This window comes from Aythya ferina, assembly GCF_964211825.1.
Source record: "Aythya ferina genome assembly, chromosome: 12".
In the NCBI taxonomy this organism is placed as follows: Eukaryota; Metazoa; Chordata; class Aves; order Anseriformes; family Anatidae; genus Aythya; species Aythya ferina.
Window position 1 is genome coordinate 16,432,054 of NC_140308.1, and position 17,903 is coordinate 16,449,956.

The 17,903-nt window shown below is 37.2% G+C and overlaps 2 long non-coding RNA genes across 3 annotated transcripts in view; one reads left to right on the forward strand and one right to left on the reverse strand.

Moving 5' to 3' along the window:
* LOC311443335 overlaps positions 1 to 17,903 on the forward strand; it is a 46,592-nt gene that overhangs the window by 3,961 nt on the left and 24,728 nt on the right. The gene's annotated exons all lie outside the window — the stretch shown is intronic.
* Positions 1,287 to 17,104, reverse strand: LOC311443331. Of its 2 annotated transcripts, none has more exons than XR_014697223.1 (4): positions 17,005 to 17,104; positions 14,680 to 14,760; positions 6,184 to 6,302; positions 1,287 to 1,335 (listed from the first exon to the last, which is right to left on the reverse strand). It is a non-coding gene; the product is annotated as an uncharacterized lncRNA (long non-coding RNA). The 2 variants fall into 2 exon arrangements; XR_014697224.1 differs by lacking the exon at positions 1,287 to 1,335 and adding an exon at positions 4,143 to 5,247.

The window sequence follows — 17,903 nt, forward strand, 5'->3', positions numbered from 1 at the left end:
ATAGATCTGCTTTAAAGAAAGGTCAGGACACATGTTCTGCTAAAATCTAATTTCAGTCTATTGCCCTATAACCTACTGCTCTCTGGAATACAACAGATATAATAGTAAAGAGACTGCATTTAATTATCTGTGATATAAAGCCTTGTTATGCCCCTGAGAATATTCACAAGAATAATAGAAGGTATTCTCAAAATACTGTATTTACTTCAGTATGATGATTGCATTCTGTTTTAACTTTCTTCTAACTGTCTTTCCTGCTTTCTGCAAATATTATTCTAGCACCCCTTGCATCCTTAATCCAATATTCTATTACTTTTATGCCATGAAAATGTGGATTGTTTTACAGAACCAAGCAAACTGCTTTGCATGCTATTAGCTGGTGGTAGGTTTCTGGGAGCTTATTAAGAGCAAGCGTTGCTCATCATACCTATGTATTAATTGTTTGCTGCTGTTTCTTTTTAAGAGGAATTATGTTAAGATTCAGCAACTCAATAATAACATTGTTTTTGCTTGATAAAATCCAGAACTTTAAACTGAAGGATACTTGCCACAATCTGTGTTAACCTGACAGAGAAACAACTAATGATAATTTGTAGACTTAAATAAAAGAATAATTAAGACAGGCTCAGTCATGTCACTAATGTGCATGCAGTACTAAATCAACATGTCATTTAGAAAGGAGATAAATGGTAAGTTAGCTTTTAATGGCAATCATTCAAGCACCTGCCTGAAATATTTAAACAATTTTTGGGACATGAGACAAACACCTGTCTAGGGCTCACATCTAAATGTGTAAATTTTTGTCTTGTGTCTGACACAGCATATATCACGGGAAACAGGCATGTACAAGCTATATTCTGAACTGATATCAACTGGCCTAATTACTGAAGAAATTAGAGCAACTCCCCCAAAGCACAATATGTGAGAATCAGGCCTGAACTAGCTGACTGTAGCAATCTATCTCACATGGTTCCCGGGCAGGGCTGTACTGGAGGATGTACAGAAAGTAAACTTGACCTCAGAATTAACATGTTAGCAGAGTTTAAAGGGCTTTAACTTGACTTTTGTGGATAGGAAAGGATCAATTCCCTATAGTTTGGCTCCAGAAAATGACCAAGCTGACCGCAATCATAGCGGACACTTCCACTTTTGCCCTTTGTTCATCACTAACTCCATTATCTTTAGGTGATTTTTCAGTATGTAGTTGAATTGAAACTTCATTTATTTATAAATATACTTCCCTGGAGTCTTTCCTGTGGAAGACAGCAATGGTCATTTAATGAAGTGTTTTGTCATCATTTGAAACCTGTCCTCCACGTTCAAGTCCAGGGTGTTCTGTGAAGAGAAGGAAAATGATGGGAAAGGAAGAGAAGAAAGAAGGGAAGAAAACAAGATGGCTCCTAAAGCTGTCCCAGGAAAATGAAGAGTCTGATTTTGTACACCTGTGAGTAACCTGGGAAAAGGATTGGACATGCCTACAGAAGTGTTGCACAAATTACATGAAATTCTTTCCCTATGAAACTTTTCACTGTACTGTTGACTCATTGGAACATGCTGCTTTGGTGTAGTTTATGGCAGAAACTCATGCAAAGGAGCCCTTTGCCTTTGCTACCATTGTGCAGATAGCGGATGTTAGATCCATTAAATTTGTCCCTCCTGCTGATCCCCCAGCAGCTGGAGTACTTGGAAAGTCTTGCAGGAACCCAAATGACTAAGTATTTTGCTACAGGTTCTGCCAGGCAAATGGTGATGAGCTTGATAGCTCTCTTAGAATCTTTCAAGGCATAGGAAAAAAATACCACAAAATAGTAAATACTTAACCTTACATCAACTGTTTCAGCCTTGCTGCGTTTGATAGCTTATTGAATTCCTGGCCACATCTCCAGAAGAACTTTACACTTGGTGAAATGCTGTACTACACAATGAGTTACTGGCCCACTTAAGATTTTTTTTAAATTTTTTGGGATCACCATGGGGCACGCTTCCAGCCTGGCACAGCTCTAGCATGATTCCTTTATGGAGCAAAAGTGCTGAGATGACCCGGAGAAGGGGTAGGGGTGGGGGGGCTCTGAGTGACAGCCCCCCCCCCACCCCCATACCAAACAAAACAAGAGAATGCCCACAAGTGTAAGCCCATAAAGCTGTTGCAATCTGATGCACTTTAGACATATAAAAGATGTTAAGACATATGACTGTACTGGTGAAGTTGGTTTAATCGTACCCAGAGGAGAACAATCAATTCCACCTAGAAGCAAGAAAAATGCCTCTAATTCTCCTTTAGGGAGCATCTCTATAACTAACTTTCCTATTTCAGAGCAATGAGACCCAGAAGTCTCTGCAGAGACTCATGGTTTTACTGTTCCAAGTTTTCTTAGAAACCTTAATGCTTCCACTCAGGAGAATTCCTTCTGGGACACAAAAACACAGATCCCTAGGACCTATCTTCTGTTTCTTGCAAAATTAATAGTAATTACCAAGAATGATTAGCAGGTTCAGTGCTTATTAGTCATCTTAAAATTCTGAAACATTTGTTTTTTCTTCCACTGTAACGGATCATTTTAATTTTCCTTCTTTGTAATAAAAATTGACGTTAAAAGATGCCTGAGGCAGTGTAATGAGAAAATGAAATTAGTTTTTCAGTTGACTGGTCAAAAGCATTTTATACATGATAATAAACAGTTTATTTTACTCTTTTGCTTATGACATAATAAATGATAAAAACATTTTCTTGAAATAGATATCGCCCACTCTGCTACAGAGAACTCAAGCTGGGATCTTTTCCATTCATGAGGTCATGTAACTCTGAGGAATGCTTGCTTTCTTCATCTGTTTTTCTCACTCTTTTTTTGAGTTGTTTGCAACAGTGGATCCCCAGACTGAATCAAAATTTTTAGTTTTTTCTTCCTTCTTGAAGTACTTGGAAACATAAGGTCAATTAAGCTGTGTAAACTAGGAACAAATCTGTGTCAAGGCATTTCTGAAGAGGTGCTCAGAATGTATATCATACCCTTGAAGCCAAACTAAACCCTGTATTTAAAGCAAATCATGCTGTTTCATACATTCAGTATGGGTGTGAGCCTGAACAGGAGTGCTGCTCTCAGCCAAGAAATCCCACTATGATGGATGAGCCTGTTTCTTCCCCCCTGTCTTTAAGTATGGGTGAAATCTGTGATTGCCAATGTTTTGCATAGATTTATTTTCAAACTATCTACTGATTTTGGAGACCACATTGGAAATGTTTGCTGATAAGGGGGAGAAAAGATGCTCAGATGGTTATTCTGAAGAACTGTTCAGGATTCAGGGAAAGTCTATATCCACTTAGGTAACTGGAACCAGGCAAATCTACCCCTGCATTCATGTTTTGTTTGAATTTTGAAAACTGTTTCTTCACAGAAGCTCTTTCTGAAGTGAACATATGAGACACTGAATTGTTTAGATTGGTTTAGATTGATTATAGCAGCTTCTTCAAAGCAAGAAATCAAAATAGGCTAGTGGTGAGATGAACACATAACATATTGATAAATGTAGTTACATATATGAACTGGGCAAGAAAAGGAAAAAAGTGGAGGTTTTTACGTATGATTCTTACAGTTCTTGACAGCTCAAACTCCCACATGCTTGACTAGTTCAATACTGGATTAGTGTGATGGCTGCTTGGCAGATCCTGTGGGGCATAGACTCAGCAAGAAACACATCATTCAGGATTTTGGGGACAGCTTGTAAACTATCCAACGCTACTGGCAATCCCATTCCAATCAAAGTCAAACCTGAAGATGGAACAAGGGAGGAAAAGAGAAGCTCTCTTAAATTATGGGAGCATAAATATATTCTAAATCAAGTGTAGTCCATTTCTCTAGAATAGTGCTACTGAAAGATTGCTTAGTAAAATAATATCAACAGTATTGAGCAAGCTATAACATGCTTAATTACAAAAGCAAGAAGGAAAATCAGAATGGACGTGTAAGGACTGGACTGGAATTGTGATTATTTTTTGCTGAAGCCCATTGCAAAACTAACAGTGTCTTTAGTAAAGCCAGGGCATTAGCTATTAACATCAGGGCCTGATTATTTTTTTTTTTTCCGTGCTTAGAGAAAAGGAATATATACAAGTACATACACAACTTGTTGTAAATGGCAGGCAGTTATTTCCTTTTGGTGGAGAAAACATTGTTTTTATTAGTGTTAGTAATACTAATATTCCTATTAACATGTTTATAGTACTACTTTTAATATCTGCTAAGTTAGTTTTCATTGGAATAATCAGGGTTTAAGAGCAAAGAACCAGTTTGCATAATCTTGTGGAAACTCTCCCATTGATACTGCTAGGGCTGTTCCTGAAAGTGAGGAGTGTTTTTGGTAAGAGTACACTAAGGTAAGGAATGCTGTAACTGTATGATTTTTGAAAGTTTAAAACATAATATAGGTGTCAGTATATCAGCAGAGACCTGACACTATAAGGCTCACACAACCAGCAAACCAAACCAAGACATCCAGCAACAGCTGAACACCAAAATTTAAAATGAAGCATGACACAAGTTTATAGTGGAAAGATCCCTGAAGTGGTCACCTGGTCCAGTTATAAGGGCAGACACATAAGGCCAAGGGTTTAGTTTTTTCTTTCCCAACAGATGTTTTTGAATCTGTCCACAAAAACATTAGCAGGGAGAGCCATTGCATATTACTCTTAAGAGGCTAATTTTCCTTCTTGGAGTGAGTGGAATTTAAACCCAGCTGAGATGCCACATCTCAGCAGGATATAATAAGGATAATTAAAGAGCAGAAATGATTAACAAGATGCAGTAATCTGTCCATTCTTTAATGTCTTTAAATCACAGCATATCTCCAAGTATAGATGCAAACTGTGAATTACTGGGTGAGATTTGGTGGTCTCTGTTCTGCTCACAATTACAAAAATGAGTTTGGAAACCTTAGCTATAGCTGTTTCACAGCTTTTAGGAAGTAGTTTGCTTGTTATCCAGATAACTGTGTCACTCTTCAGATATATGTGTATATATATACATATACATACATATATATATATATATATATATGAGGAATCCCAAAGAACATGAAAAGGAATGCGACTCTTATGCCCGAGGTCCCTTTTCCATCTTGATAATGGGTATTCTGTTTTTTTGGTACATCTGTGCTGGGATGAGGCTGTGCAGAGTGGGACAACAGTTTTACTTCCTCTGCTCTAAATCCAAACCTGAACTGGTGATTTTTTGTCTTGGGCTCAGCATAGACCTAGAGATGGTGAAGGAAGTCAGGAACATGAAATATCAAGTGAAACTAATGCAGTAAAGAAGGCTGATTACCTAACTTATGCCTTTAAACTTACTCCATTAAACTCCAAATTAATTATCTTCTGTCATTCCAGATGTTTCCTGAGAGTGGTCTAATTTTGGAGGCAGTGAATTCTCCCTATTCTATTTCTGATAGCATAGATCACATAATTATTCAGGAGTTTCCTTTGGATAGTCAAAAAAACATTTTAGCAAAAGAACATGGCAGCAATAGCAACCTTGAACACATACAGGGCTACAATTTAAATAGGGGTTGTTCCATAGATATTCTATATTTTTCACCAGTGGTGAAAGCTGAGTGAATTTCTGAAGGAAACATCACTCATGCTCTGTATTCTTTATTTTTGTAAGACCTTCAGTAAATCCCAAATTACTGAAGATCTTTTTCTAGGCAAAAAAAAAGAAGGCTAATTTTCCTGAAAATGATCAAATTGATATTGTTGGTAAAATGACATCTACCTATGCTAACCATTTAATATCAAAATATTATTACAGATATCCCCAAAATATTTTATTTCAGATGTTTGTTATAAGTGTTAGATGGAAAATTGAGTTAAGAATTGTACCTGGTTGCCCCTTCATAGGGTGTCTGAAAGAGGTCACACCTCTCTGACTTCCAATAATTTTCCAGGATGCCTAAGGATGAGCAGAGTAACCTCCCTTTCATTTTGAAACTCAATTATAGGAAATAGAAATGTGGGAGGGAAAAACCCAACTTTTTTGGATGGGGATCAGCCACTTTTCAGCTCCTTTTCTGGATCAAGCCCCATGTGTGTGCGGTGTCCATATGGATGAGGTTTAAGGGTATATATGCTCTTCTAACATATCAAAATATTTACCTTGTGCATTTCAGTACAACATCATTCATTTTACTAACCTCCCGTTCTCTGTAAGTGCCAGCTGTCTTTGGGTTTCCAAGGCACTCGGATCTGATAAGTGAGCTCTTGTGTTAGCGCTGTGACGGTCAAAGGTCCATGTCAGGTCAGGACCTCTGCACTGTGGGAGAGAGAAACTGATTTTAAACTACTAGAGGAAACAGCTAAAGGGAAAAATGGAATTTATAAAGCTTATGAAATGTCATGAGACATGTTGCAGCCTTTCGGACAAATGCTGTATGCAGCCAACCTGGAAGAAAGAGGGGGAGATCAAAAGATCGCCTACTACTAGGAAAAGACCTGGTCCTAAAGATGTAATGAGATCTTTTTTAGCTGTATCAGCAATGATGCTTCGATTTCCTTGTAAGAGACTGGAAAGGTATAATTAGGAACATATTTTTCCTCTACAAATGTGTCTTGTGAGCTTTATTTTGTACAATAAAAAATCCAGAGGAATAAAACTATCTTATTTGAGTTTACTGTTTAATATTTATTAATATTTGTCTTTTTTTGGTTAAGTGGATAAATCATACAACTATTAAATACACATGATATAAGCCACAGTCAATTAAATGATTGACAAGGTACTGTGGCAGACCTGATTAAATTGGTGTGTTATTAAGATGATATACACACCATCTGTGGAACACCACAGGTATGGGCTGTGAAAGTGAAGAGGATGTTCACAGAGGTCCCAGACACCCAGACGTGGCTCCCCTATGTCAAATAAGGGCACTGCACCCTGGAACTACCTGGTCTGGTCTGAAAGGACCTGCAAGTTATCCCACCAACCGAGATGATCAGCATCTCCTTGTCATTATTTGTACCAGTTGCCACCAAGGGGAAGGGCAGGAGACCCAATTGCACCAAGCTTAGGTGCAGTTATTCCCCTTTTCTTCTCAAATGCAGCCAGATGTGGCCCTGCCTGGGAAAATGCTCACCGAAGTCAGGGAGATGATGAACCTTTAAAAGCAGTGCTTGCCTTATTGCAGAGCAAGATTTAGCCCTAGATGTTCAGGGGTTCACAAGCATGAGCACTGCTTCATCTCTCTATTTTCCCAAACAGGAAGCTCTCACAATAGAAGTTCAAATATAACTTTTAAAATCCTTACTCAAGTCCTGTACTTAAGGTACAATGGAAAGATTTATGCTGGTAATAGTGGATTTAATTTTTTTTTCAAACTGTCAAATCTGGAACAATATTAAATGTGTCACAGCAGAAATAGTATGATCTCTTCTCAAATTCTTTTCCTAAGGTTTTCTTGATGTGAACTAATGAAGATAGTGGGGAAAAGTGAAGTAATTAAGAAAAATCTAACTAAATTGTGGATAAATACTTGAATCAGAAATAAATTTTACACATCACAATAATAAAATCATAGCACCTTGTTCCAGTTTTGCACTTTGAGACTTCTGTTAACATCAGTAGGAGGCATTATAATTTGGTGTGGTATATCATTCTTGTGGGGTTTTGTCCACCAGAAAAAATGGATCAGAATAACATCATGTTTTCTTTTTGTCCTTTCCTAATAAAATTTTACATATTTGGATTAGTAGGAGACTGATTCTACAGAACCCAAGCTAATCAAATCTAAACAAAATGCTTTTGTTTGAAATTGTAACTAGATTAAGTGATATCATCAATTGCTTAGTCTTCAAGCATGTTCTGAGACATTTGAATATGATATTATAAACTTTAGAACGTTTTCTTGAGTGAAAAAAGATTTTGATAGGTCCTTTACCCTTCCTAAGACATTTGCACAGGAGTAAAATTGCTGGAATAGAGGGAAATCTGCCCCAAGATTTCTGTAACTCACCGTTTCCAAAGCAGAAACAAGAGCATCAGAGTTGCAGCATCTCCCCAGGTACAACACGCACGGATGGCTTTTGTTTCTGCTCTGCCAGCCTTTCCAGCATATACAAAGTAAAATTGCATTATCTTGGCACTTCCTATCTTAATTTCTGCATGGCTAGATTGCTTTTCTCCTCCATTTTTGTTAAGAGGGGATAGAATGGTGTAGAGTTCTGCTAAGCTTTGCCAGGAGATGTTTCTTGACTATCAAGAAAATTGGGCACAAGCGTGATCAGACAAGTGTGTTCATTTGCCATCTTGCTCTGCTCTTGCAGTGCTCACTGCTTTGTCAGTGATGATAACATCAGGGAGATGACCTTACAAGGTATGCCACACATTTATTTAGTCTCCAAGCTTTGCTAGCATGTTGGTTGAAGTATGATCTTTGTCAAGCTGGGAGATGTAGTTACCCTGAGAGTTAATGTTAATTGTTTTATTGAGTTTAATTGGACATAATTAAAAATACTGTTTTAATGCAGGAACTAAGACAATATATTTTTAAAGGAAGAATGATTATTGTAACTTTTTCATTTGTATATAACTTTAATTTAACTTATTTATTTATTTATTATTTTCCTTCACGTCCTGTATCTTGAATGAATACAGTCTACCACTAAGGTTATTTTATGTGGTCAAGCTCTATTTTTAGTTCTGCCTACTCTTCTTGACCTTTTCTAAAGTTTTGGGTGAAGAACTTGATAAAATGTTTGATGATATCGCTGAGGTTAATTACAATTTCAGCTATGGCAAGAGACATGCTGTAAATGATTTAAAGAATAATAAAACTGTAGAGGTCAAAACAGCTGATAAAGGAGGTTTCAGTAGTCATAATGAATAATGAGTTGGAATAATTAGACAGTTTTAGTGATGATTATCAGAAATTAACATGTGATCTCACTGAAGAGTTTCAACTGCTCTTAGATGGGATTACTGATAAGGTTTTGAAAAAGGGGCAGTTAACAATTAATAAGGATATTTTTTTGACATTTGTGGGACTGCTGTTCAGTGTGGTATATATGACTTAAGGACACAAATGTAGGTTGTCCTAGATAAAGTTGGAGACAGTTTTGGTTTGGGATGTGTAAAGTAGGAAAGTGCCACCATTAGGGGGGCACTTTTTTGGAATTAAGACATCTGTTAAAAAGGTGTAATCCTTTTTTGGGGGCTCAGAGTAAAAATAAATAATTTTCTAAAGCAGCAGTATGGCAAATGGTTAGTTAGACAGCTACATTATAGCTGGGGAACTGAGTTTCTGGGGAATTGTCCACGAAGTCCAACTCCTCTGTGCCAAGGAGAGACTTCAAAACAACCTATACTTTGTTCTGTTACTCTAACAGAAGGGAAAGAGTGACCTGCATGTCAATTTATTTTGTTTCAGATAGGACAGGGCTAGGCCAGAATCCTAAACCCCAGCTTTGCCCCAAGCTGCATTAGGGAAGACACCGGCGACTTCTTGCAGAGCACTCACTGCATTGGACTGCTTCTGCTGATTTCAAGTAATCTTCAGCCCTTTGGGGAATAAAATTTTGCAGGATTGGGTCCTGGTGTGGTAACCAGTGGAAGATGGGACATACTGAGCTTCCTCATTTTTCAGAATATATGATGCTGTAGCATAATAAAGATAAGGATCACAGAGTGTAAATCCTTTATAAAACTTAATTTAAGCTTTCTATTTAATATTAAAATTTTATTAGTATTTCATTCCTCTCTAAGGCCTGTATAGTTGGTTCTTTTTAGTTCCTCTGACTTGCAGTTACTAAGGCAACTCTGGCCTTAGAGGGAGGACTACAGTAGAACATTTGTTATTTATTTAAATTTAAAGACATTTGTTTTAAAAGATATTTATTGATATTAAAGATACTTATTGCATTTTAGTTATAAAATTTATATATAAAAAAATTAATTATGCAAAACACAATGATGGTGTTAATCCTGGTTTAGTGTTTAAACCAAAGACAACATTACACAGATTTTCTCCCAGATGTGTGGGACAAAGAGAATCCATGTAAGGAGAAGCAAGTGTTTAATAGCAGAATTTAGCATAAGTTTTAAAAGCAGCTGTGTGGGAATGCCTTTGTGCCTTATCCACATCACCAGCTGTACATAAACCTCTGTCCTAAGGCAAACTCTGGTATAACCGCCCTCTGCTAGGCCATCAGGGTTACAGCTGAGCAGAGCCTGTGCTGCTCAGAGTGGGGCTGCCCCTCTGCTGCCTGGGGAGGTGCTGGCAAAGGCAGTGGAAATCAGCTGAGTCTTACTTTGACTTCAGCTGAGCTTGAGTGATGGAAAGTTATAAAGAAGTTCATCATAAAGCAGCAGCAAGGGCTTCACTGTTAAGCTTGTTTTCCCACTTTCTAGCTGGAAGTTGGAGGGATTTGAAACTCATCCAGAGATTTAAAACTTCAGCAGTTTCTCTTCTTCTGATACACTTGAACCAGGCAAAGGAAATTTTCAGGCTGTACTATGACCTTAATACTTCCATGCAGCCCATTATCTGCTCATTATTGAGCTATAATAAACATGGAGTCCTTGAAGTACTTTCTTCTTCCCAAATCACTTTAAGAAAGAACACTCGCAATATCGAATCAAGGACATATTGTCAAACGGAATCATTTCAGGGTAAGCAGAGAGTTTTCTTTGAGTTATGGCTGGCATCTTGGCTAGATGGATGTAATTTAAAAAAGCAAGGCTGGAGTTTTTGCCTGTGAGTGAGCTTCGAGGGGTTTTCCCATCAGTCATTAGCTCTGCTTTTTATGTGTATCTTGTACCAAAAGTAGCCAAAACAGCATTGTCTGATTTCCTGGGTAATATGAAGTATGATAAATTAGATTGCACAAGTTAAGTAGCTATGTATGACCACCAGCAGCAAAGAAGTAACATAAATAAAACAAAGTTAATTAAAATGTTAGCAAATATAAATAATCTAAGGTTCATGAACATTGTTTCATTTTAAATTAATAAATATGCAAAGGTAATGTTTATAATTAAAGCTATAATTTATCTTCATGCTCTGCTTGTTTAATAACAGTGGTAACATAATGTTACATGCAGAAATGTAGTAATAGATTTGTTTAGCACTGACATTATAAACAAATGTCTCAGTCTATTTATTCTAAGTTATGATACAGATTCTTTTCACATGCATCTGATGGCCTTTAAACCATTTAAAATGAACTACATTAATGTAATCTAATCTTGATACTGAACATAACATTTCAGTTTGAATTATCCAGAATCCATGATCCATTTTATTACTCACAAAGCACTTTATACATTTATGATAATGGCAAACCTTGCTCTGTTATTTAAATCCCATTTCAGATGGGATTTTTTATTATTTTATTTTTTAAAACATTTTTGGTAGTAAAATACAAATAAAGAAAAGTCAATGCTCAGTAAGCCCTTTAACAAAGCAAACAATTCAGCTTTTTATGACATTAGCAAATAATAAAGAAAAGATCTGACATTTACACTTGATGAAATTTTACGCTATAACAGAGATGAAGAAAATGGAATGGAAATCACACATGATAAAACTTGTCCATGAAATTCAGATGGGTCTGAAGAATAACTGCTGCTAAATATTTTGGGAGTTCTCTTACTTAAGTGAGGCCCATATTTTAGTGGAAAAATTGGTCCTTAAAAATCTGTTCTTCGACACAGACTAAATATCCTATTTAGTTTGAGTCATTCTAGCAAAGTAATAATGAGGGTCTTTGGGGGATTTATTCATGCAAGGAAGAAAGCAAAGGAACGTGGTATAGCAATAGTCAAATAAAGGTTTGTAGGATTTAGAATCGATTCAATATAGCAGACAGGAAATAGATTTAGTTTTCATGAAAACTTCTGGTAAATGTTCTTGGAATTTGCATTTAATCAACTGGATTTTGAACTCAAAGTATTTTATATTTAGTGTTGGTCTGAAGTTTCAGCTCATGTGCCTGTGGCTGTGTTTTCTGGTGTTGGAATATTACATATATTGCTAAGAGAAGTTATGCATATTAACTTATTGCAGTGAATATTTAAAGTTAATTCACCCCTTTCCACAGATGAGATCACTAAATATAAATATAAAAACTGCATATAAATAGCACAGACTAGACCTAAACCTGAGGTGAGCACCTTCATTTAAATAATAAATGAAATTGATTAAATATCAGATTTATTTGACTAGACTTTTGAGCAGAGTTCAGGCTGGCTTTCCTCATCTGCTTTGTTAGTATCATGACACAGAGTCGCAGAACCAGGTATCCAGCTCATACATAAAGCAGTACTGAGCATATTAAAGGAAGATAACTGCTAGTCCGATATCATGAATCAGAGCTTATCTGATTAACTCACCAGTCTAAAATAAAACAAGACAATAAAACATATTCAGTACTGGAATACTAAAGAATAAATTAAATGAACATTCTGGGCAATCTGATTTTATTTGCTTGCTTTACTTCTGATATGTCACAAAAATCAGTTCCATGGTAATTGTGTATGCATAAGGTTACACAATTGTGTACGGTAATTGTGTATGCATAATGTATGCATTAATGCACAAATTATTAATAAATTGCCATTTTAAGAACATTTTTTAAATTGTCATTCTCTCCTGTGGGAAAGTTTATTGTTTCAAAACTTCCCCTTCAATGTCAAACCCAGCAGAATTTAGTCCTTAATAGAAATGATGCATGGATATTTTTTCTCTTTGTATCTGCATATTGACAGGGGACAATATGGACATAAAAGACTGAAATGTGGGTGATGTGTGAAAAAAACAAACAAAAAACAACAAAAAATCTCCATCACAAAGCTAAATTTACTCTAAAAGTGTTTTGTCATAGTACAAAAATAGCAGATAACCAAAAACAAACTAGTGGAGTATATGTATAGCATGTATGGTGTTTCTCAAAGTTGTCATCTATTTAAAAAAAAAAAAAAAAAGGTTATAAGCAGATAGATAAATGTGATGTTTAAAAACAAATGTATGTGAAAGTAATGGGAGGTAGAAGGGTCAGAGATGATATGGTTTACATTGCAGAACTCATTAAGATTTTGGTGTCTAGCATGGTGTGCCTCTGACAGGTTCTCAAGGAATGCACATGATATTCGGCTGGGAAAAGACGTTAGATTTAGCCATGGAGAAGAATTATGGGCCAGGAGCTCCTGGCTCTTAATTTTTAGCCCTGACACTGGCTCCTTCAGTTATGCTGGACAACTCATAACTGCTCAGATGCATTTTCCTTATTATTTGAAGGCAGTAACAGGTTACTTAATTATCTTTACAGAGATTGGACCTTTAAAATAAATCATGCAGTTGGTGCAACTTGTCATCGTTAGGACAGAGCAGAGAATATTTAGACCACTAGTTTTTAGAAGTCTTCCTATGCAAAAAAGGAATACCTTCAAAAAGGTTATTTTTAATTGTGTATTTAAGGACAAAAAAAGAGAATATGTTTGAGAAGTTAAACAGCAGGTTTCAGCTGTATCATTCTCTTTAAATGATCCTTTTAAAATAGGAGACAAAACAAGAAAGGTGTCCTGAGAAGTGGTACCACACTATTTTCATGTTGATTGCAATAAGTGCTGAGAGTAGAGTGCATTCTGTGTAAAAATCAATGTCTGTCAGGGGGAAAAAAAAAAAAAAAAAAAAGAGGAGGGGGAAAAAGCAGCACAAAGACGTAGAAATTTATCCTTTAAGTGCCTCTCCGGGAACAAAGACGTGCCCAGCAAGGACAGGAGCAGAGGCTGCAGAGGAAGGAGGTGGACAATAGCAAGGCTATCGCAGGGTGAAAGGGGAATGCACCAGGAAGAGCATCGGGAGGGAACATCTTCATTAATTTTATCATGTATTTACTTTCCTAAATCTTCTTGTGTGTTCATTCAACCTTGATCCCATTCTGTGATACCTGTGCAGATTTATAGCAAACATCTCCCTTCAGGATGGTGAAAAAGAGATAAGTGTGAATTGTAAAAGGAAAAAAAAAAAAAAAAAAAAAAAAAAAAAAAAAAAAAAGGAGATAAAACCCAAAACAAACAGCAAAAAAAAGCAAACAGGAAAAAAAAAAAAAAAAAAGAACAACACAAGGGAAGGAAGCAAGGCTTGGTACAGAGTTATCATCATTGGTACAGCCTGATAGCACCTGAAACTGATATTCACAAAACCCAGGTACAATATAACCAAATTACTCCAATACTCTCTCACTAGAGAAATCTTTTCCCTTTCTTCTTCAGAAAAACCTTTCCTCAGAATAATTATTAAGGCAGGCCTAGGGAACTGTGTTCATTTCAGAGCTTTCATTTTTAGAAAGGCTGTTTAATATTTATATAAAGCTCATGTTAAGTTTATGCACCTGTCAAAATACTAAATTATATGATAGTGATTGCAAAATGAGCTATTTATCAGACAGATGTCTCTACCAAACCTGGAGTACGTAGACACGGAGGGGCAGAGCCTCTCTCACTCTATTTACAGCCTGCCTGGGAGGGGATGTGGTTAACCCTGCTGGCTCCAATGGCTGGGTGGGGTGAATGAGCCCCACTGAATGAGGAGATACCACACTAAAAATTGGTTGATCTTATTATCATTATTATTTTTTATTTTTTTTTTGAGTAGCAGGTTGTGAAGCACAAGTAGCTGTTCTATTGTGTGGCTTACCTTTGTGTTTCCTGCAATGTTCTTCAAAAGTTGCCTTGTTTTGACACAGCATGGCTCCTTTCCCCTTTCTCCAGCTGTGGCCTTAAGAGGGAAATAATGACAGGATACATTTTAAGTGGAAGACAGATGTTCTCACAAAATAAATCTATAATCAACAGCATTGTAAAATAATGCTTGGAGATGTTAAAGTCTGACCCCAGCCAGCTGTAAATCACAACTGAAATGTGTTGTTTGTCACTGCTGGCATGGGTCAAGGTGTCAGGAGCACATGTGCAGGGGCAGAGCTGAAGTGAAAGGTCATAGCAGGACAGGATGGAGACGTGACATGTTGAGGATCACCGGGCAGGCGTAATACCACTATCAGCGTGAGGTTGAAGTAGTTTGCTGTAGCTTTTCCCACATATCTCTTGTGTTTGCTGGGTTTTTGCATGATCTCCAATTGCCTTGGAGCCACTCAGGCTTGTGTTTTCCTCTGAGCAGTGGCTGCTGGGCTGTGCTGCTAAGAAACATACAGTGCCTTGCTTTCATCTGTAATGGGCAGTTCCTGTGCATCAGAAACCCTGCCTATAAGAAATCTGGGTATACGGTAAATAAACAAGCAAACAAAAAAAAATGTTGGTCCCAGAACATAGCACCTTGGCTGCAGAGGGCCAGACTTCTCTTACAGTAACTCAAAGAAAAGTTCGACATCTTTGTGGTCAAAATAATCTTGTGCTGCTTTCTAAAATAAATAAGTGAAAGTATGAAGAATAAGCTGCATGGTCTTTATTCTGCTTTGGAGAGAAATTTTGTGTTAGTACAACTAGGACTCTCTAATCCCTGATATAATGAACTCCACTGATCTGAACAGGTGGATATCACAGTTGCTGCTTTTCAGCAACACTGCACTTCCTGCAACATCAAAGGAACAAAATTTCATTTACTGGGGTAAAAAATAAGGAAAGAGAGGAGGTAAACTAACTGAATTCCTCCCTCAAATGTTTGCTACTAAGCTTCATTGAAAATTCATGCACTCAGTAACCAAGAAGGAAACCAGCAGCCACTATCTGGCTGGCAGATCATCATCCATGTTAGTTAACTAATATGGATGGCAAAAACTGGTAACACTTGGAATCATGCTTTTATTTGTTGTTTGTTTGTTTGTTTTTTTGAGTTCCTTCATTCAAAAGCCATTACTGAATTTTCTACAAAGTATTAAAATATCACCATAATAGGTAAAATACTGTGCATTTCACTTGTGCTTTGTACTCACTCCAGTTACTTAACACATAAATTAGGTACGCTGGGGAGAAAAATAGTTTTTTTACTCAGTTTGCATTTGTTTTGATTTTGTGTGATGGATTATGAATTACCATGCTACTGATATACCTATGCAAAAATATAATGCAATAGATGTCTAATTATGACCTGAAATGAAAATGAGTTATAACTCCTCATGATACTTCTTACGATTTGCTGCATTATAAATAACAGTGATTTATTATTGTTTCACCTACTGCTCTGCTAGTGATGGATCATAATAGTAGATCATCATAATTTTGAAATCAGAACAGAGCTGTTTTTTCTTCCATATAATTCAATTTTAACTCCACTACAGAGGTTGTTGAGTATCACAATCCATCTACTTTATGTTACGTTTTATTAGAAAGAAGATATGTTAATATATTTGGTAGCTGTTCATTACTAACATCTGTTTATTAGACTTCTCTATTAAACTGTCCAACATACCTTTTGATATGCTCATTATGTTTTCAACACGACCCACATGACAACTACTGAGAAAAACAGATGACCCTGGACCAGTGTTGAAATGAAGACTTCTTCTGTATGTGCTTTTTGTTTAAAGCAAAACTGCTGTAGTGCTATCGTAAGTTTGCAAGTCAGCATGCTCTTAGCTCCATGGTATTCTGTGGTTTGACAAGACCCACTTTGTCAAGACTTTGTAGTCACATTGGGTTGCTGGTACCACTTTACATTCTTTTATTCCCTGTTTGGCCCCCCTGTTAATGAGGTTTTGATGGTTCCACAACCTGTGCTCCCTTCTCCTGACAGGCTCCAGCACAAGATGGCAGGAGGCCTACCGTAGCTGATGGGTGGCTGAAGAAAAAATATCCCTGGCAGCTAATAAAAAAGCTCGTGTTTGCAACCAAGTCCATTCCACAGGGAGCAAGCAGCTCCACCAGGAGAAGAGCAGGAGGTGGCAGGTGTTTCCAGGGAACAGATCGGGTGCCATGGCACACAACTCTCACCAGTGACAGACTCTTTTTCAACATTCCCTCCATCTACGAGTCTGTGTCCTTCAAAAATCTCTTTCATTTTAATTACCTCATTCATTCAGCTCACGGCTGTGTCCCCAGGCCCTCTTGTGCCTCTGCAGCTCCACAGAGAGCAGGGCACCCACTGTGTACACCCCACCCTGCCTCTGGTGGCAAAGAGGAGGAGTGAGCTTTCAGAAGCAGGCCTGTAAGGGTGTCCACAGGGTGTGGGCCATGTGTGCTCATCCTTCTGTGAGTGTGAGACCTCAGCTGATGTTAGGAAAAGGAGAGAAATACAGACAGCCTGTGGTGAAGGAGTGTTTGGTTTTTAGTGTGTGTACAATTACTTAAAAAGAAAAAAAATGTGTTTAGGGGATCTCTGTTTGACACATGGGTTTACACCACTGGTGAATAAATTCAATGAATAAATTCACCTTCCTCATAATTCCAGCCTCTAGCTGATGTTGCTGGATGCTGCAGAAGGGGGATCTCTGCATTTAGGGTTATCTTCTTTCCCTTCCCTACCCTGTGCTTGTCAATAGCCTTTTTTTTTTTTTTGTGTGTGTGTGGTTTGGTTTGGTTTTGGTTGTTTGTTTGAAATCATTTCTGCAAGCATATTGCAGTCTATAAAATGTTTTAAAATTCTTTCCTGGTTGTTTGCATTTCTAAACTGGAGGTCTTCTGCCTGGACGTAACACCACCTACAATTCCCTAACACCCTCTGTGGAGTAGTTACTTCTTAAATAGGGATGCATGAATATTTATGATGCAAAGTGCATTTTCTCTGAATATTCTGCAACATCAGTTAAAAGTATTTTTATGACTGTTTCTACCATCGACTTGTAAATGTATGGAAAGCAGGCACAAAGTAATTGTTTGGCTGCATTCACTCATCCTCTTTTGTAACAGTTCCTGTCACCTAATAGCTGGTAGGAGACTGCAAAGAGACAGAGGGGGACAGAACCAAGC